Source organism: Canis lupus, chromosome 18 (assembly GCF_011100685.1).
Source record: "Canis lupus familiaris isolate Mischka breed German Shepherd chromosome 18, alternate assembly UU_Cfam_GSD_1.0, whole genome shotgun sequence".
Taxonomy (NCBI): domain Eukaryota; kingdom Metazoa; phylum Chordata; class Mammalia; order Carnivora; family Canidae; genus Canis; species Canis lupus.
This window is the reverse complement of record NC_049239.1, coordinates 52,204,921-52,209,232: the sequence shown is the minus strand read 5'-3', so window position 1 is coordinate 52,209,232 and position 4,312 is coordinate 52,204,921. Positions and strand designations below refer to the sequence as shown.

The window sequence follows — 4,312 nt, the reverse complement described above, 5'->3', positions numbered from 1 at the left end:
CATGATATTAAAAAAGGCAGAGAAGAGAAAAAAAAAATAAAAAAAAATAAAAAAAAAATAAAAAAGGCAGAGATGTGGGGGGGTCGAGCTAGCATTTAGGGACCCCAAAGCCGGGACCACTGAGCCCGTGAAGTAACACAAGTCCCCCCCCCCGGCCCCCTTCGTGTTGGTTCGGACGCAGGAGGCAGCCCTGCCCCGGAACTACTTGAGACATTTTCTAGAAGTGGATTTCCACGTTTAGTAGAATTCTTAAGCAGATAACCCGGACCGCCGGGCTTCTCCAATAACAGGGTAATCAGAATGTCGGGGCTAACCTGAGAACCGACTGGCAGGCCCCGAGGCTATTTGGGGGACAAACGGACACTTTGCCGCGGCTAAGATGGCCGCCATCTCCTGACGAGGCTGAGGTTCGGTTACATAATGGAAATAAAAGGCCGTCAACAACTCCATTTCAACCGTCCTTCATAAAGCACTTCATAGTATCTACTGTACTGCCAAGAAAACATGAGGTATTTTTAAAGCTACTAAAAAAATTCCTAAGTAATGGATCTGAAGTTAGGGAAAGCTGTTTGATCTACTTAAATGTGATTTTTGTGCCTAAGTCTTCAGTTCAAATCTACTTGCTAGTAAGTTTTGACTATTCCTGGGTACACGGGGGGTAATCAAGTTGCCTGAACTGTCACGAAAGCTCCAGAAAGTCTTGTAAAGCTAGGTTCTATTTTTAACCCGGCCATGGAACTATTTTTGCTTCCCCTCACAAAGGCGGCGGAGGGTTATTGAAATCGCGGTGTGAGCTGTCTTCCGTCTATAAATATGCCTCTCCCGGGTTCTGCTGCAGGCTTTCAGGCAGCGAGCGCAGAGACGGCTGGTGAGGGAGGAGGGACTGCTTAAGGCGACAGCAGATAAGTTTTTCTTAAAAAAAAAAAAGCTAGGAATTAAAGCAATCTTTAGGAAACGTAAATAGGGATAATACTTCTTGAGATATTGCTTAGCATTAAATTCGTAGAGTAGTATTGTAATCTTAAAAAGAGCTTAAAAGGAAAGCAATGAAGATTTTAAAGAGTAGCTTGAGAAAGAAAATGCTCTTTGTAGAAAAAGACGGAGGTTAAGAGATGAAGCTTAATGGAGTGGAAAGAAATCTAATTTTAGAAGAATTGTTGAGAGGACTGCAAAGTCCGGGATTCAATAAATCCTTAAATCTGAGGGCAGCCTTTCAGGTTGTCGTTGAAATGTAAATGACCTAAGTAGAGCCTAAATGTTTTAGACCGGTTGTAGATGGTAAAGATTTAAAAAGTTTGTCTTTTAAAAAGCTTAACTTGAAGGTGTTTTAGGAGCCCTTCAAATTCATGGGTTAGTGATTGCGTCATTTGACACCTAGATCTTAAGCTAATCCTTGCTAAAACTTGCAAATATTAATTAGTGGTAGGATGAAAATTTGAAGAGATTAGAAAATTGAAGTGGAGAACTCGCAAGACCGAAGTACAGGAAGGTGAAGATTTAAAAGACCAGAAGTAAAGGTGAAGAAAAGACTTAGAGAAGATAGGAAAATTGGAAGAAAAATTACACGCCTTTTAGAAGACAAAAATAATTTAAACCTCGAAGGCAGGAAGCAGAAGAAAAAAATATTTAGAGAAGAACAAGGCAACAAGGTCTCAGATACAAATTGAGAAAGCCAGAAATTGGAAACGAGGTGGAAAATAAGGTCAGGGAAAGTACATCAGGTAGAAAATGAAAAGCTAGGACAACCGCTGAATATAGGCACATAAGATAGACGTCAAAAAGAAGATAGAGAAGTTTAAAGCCAAAAAATTGGAAAAAGTAAAAACAGGAAAACTAAGAATTTTTAAGTAGTTATGGAATCTTTCCAAAAGCCCATGAATTTAATTTCTGGTGCAGAAGCTAGATTTGAGGGTGATAAAATTACTGTAGACCGAGACCCAGCTTAGCCCAGGAGCTAGAAGGGAAAGATAAAAATCAGATTAACAGCGTTTGCTACCAAAAAGACTTAAGTTACTTAAGTAGAATATTTCTGGAGTTAAAAATGTGAGGGTCTTTAAATATGGTAGCTTTTAGTGTTCTTGGAGAATTTAAAGAACTTTCATAACTGAAGTAATGCAAGATCAAGAATAACTACCAATTTAACATTCTCCCATTGGACTTTGAGCTAAGATGGTTTTTTAAATCCTGAGGACTAGCGTTAATTGGCAGCAGACCCAGGTACTACGCAGAAGTGGATTCAGTGAATCTAGGAAGACAGGAGCGGCAGACAGGATTCCAGGAGCCAGTGTCGGTGAAGCTAGGACTGAGGAGCGAGCTGCAGTTCGTGGTGAAGATAGGAAGGAAGGCGAAGTCCGGGAGCCAGTGCTGTTTGGTGAAGGAAGGAAGCTAGGAAGAAAGAAGGAGCCCTAACGATTTGGAGGTGAAGCTAGGAGAGGATTCCAGAAAGGAGGAGCCAGTGCGATGTGGTGATGAAGCTAGCGAGCAGCTTGGCAGCTTGGCAGCTTGGCTTGGCGACCACGCGGAGGCGGCGAACAGGCGCTGTGGAGGATAGATAGAGGATCCTAGAGCAGCATCCCAGTGTGCGAGGCCCCAGGGAGGACGAGTGGTGTGGTAAAAATACCAGAGATGGGCTAACGTGGTTTTTGTAACTTCAGTATGGTAACGTTAATTTGCTTTTCTAATGGTAACGGGGGAATTGTGGTACTTAAGCGCTAAGGGATTTATGGGGGTGTAGGCCGATTTCCGGGTGTCGTAGGTTTCTCTTTTTCAGGCTTGTTTTCTCATCTTGTCTGAAGCTTTTGAGGGCAGACTTCCAAGGCCTGGAGGAATGGTAGATGGCAAGTTTTTTTGTTTTGTTTTTAACCAATTTGAGGGAAACCAAATGAATTTGGTAGATCAACCTTGAGACCAAATTCTGGCAAGTTTTGTAAGAAGTTTTTAGCTTGGGGTAATGAAGCCTTTCAGTTTTTTGAATAGATGACCTTATTCTTCCTTCACCCTGCATTCAAGTTTTCTAAATGTGGAGTTTGGCTGTGTATGGGGGGGAGAGTTTTTTGTGGGGATGGGGGCGCAAAAATATGTTTTGAGTTCTTTTCCCCTTAGGTCTGTCTAGAGTCCCAAAGGCAAATGACTCAAGGTAACAGGAAAAAAGAAAATCCAGTATCAGGATAATCAGAACACCACAGGTTTACAGTTCTAGAAACTAGAGCACGAGCAGCTCTCACTTTTGAGTTCTGTGGCGGAGCTGTCCATTGGAGAAATGGCTGGTAGTTCTTGTTTTTCCATTTATTCATCAGATATTTTAATACATAACCCTTTAAATTCGTTACATTTACTTAACTTTGGGGTGGTCTTAACAGGGAAGAGGGTTGGGGGAGAAATTTTTCTTTCTAAGATTTTCCACAGATGCTATAGTACTATTGACAAACTGGGTTAGAGAAGGATTGTACTGCTATGCTGTTGGCACGAACACCTTCAGGGATTGGAGCTGCTTTTTTCCTTGGAAGAGTATTCCCAGTTGAAGCTGAAATGGTACAGCACAGTGCAGCTTTGGTTCATACTCAGTCTTCTCAGGAGCACTTCAGAAGAGCTTGACTAGGCCAGATGTTGAAGTTAAGTTTTCAAGTAATGTGATCTTTAACTTTTATTAAAGGGGAGGGGCAAATTTTGGCAATTGATAGTTGGCAGTGGCCTGTTAATGGTTGGGATTGGGGAGGGTTGGGGGTTAGGTAATTGTTTAGTTTATGATTTCAGATAACTCATGCCCGAGAACTTAAATACTTAGGATGGAAAAACTAAAGAAATCTCAACTTCCAAGTTGGCAAGTAACTCCCAATCCTCTAGTTTTTGTTTTCCCCCAATTTTTGAATTGGGCAGCTGGGGAAGTTCATGAAGATCCACTGGATTCATAGTGTAAGGCCTGGGGAAGGAAAGTATAAGGACTGGGGGTTGGTCTAGCCCACTGGCTGACTTAGATATCATCTTGGGAATTTTTTAAAAAATGGCTAAAGTTGTTTGGATATGGTAGTGTGTGGTTCTCTTTTGGAATTTTTTTCAGGTGATTTAATATAACTTAATACTACTATAGGAGCTTCAGAGCAAAGGAAGTGGCTTAATGATCCTGAAGGGATTTCTTCCTGGTGGTAGCTTTTATATTATCAAGTAAGATTCTATTTTCAGTTGTGTATAAGCAAATTTCTTTTCTCTAGTGTAGGAAAAGTATTTTTCCATTAACTGCAAACAAGATGTTAAGGTATGCTTCAAAATTACTGTAAATTGTATATTTTAATCCTTTCTGATAAAAAAGGGGGTG

At 41.0% G+C, this 4,312-nt stretch overlaps 1 non-coding gene across 1 annotated transcript; it reads left to right on the top strand.

Moving 5' to 3' along the window:
- The first annotated feature begins 769 nt into the window (after nt 1-769).
- On the top strand, nt 770-908 carry MIR8858 (microRNA mir-8858). Its single transcript, NR_128809.1, has one exon. It is a non-coding gene; the product is annotated as a microRNA mir-8858 (primary transcript).
- Nucleotides 909-4,312: the final 3,404 nt, after the last annotated feature.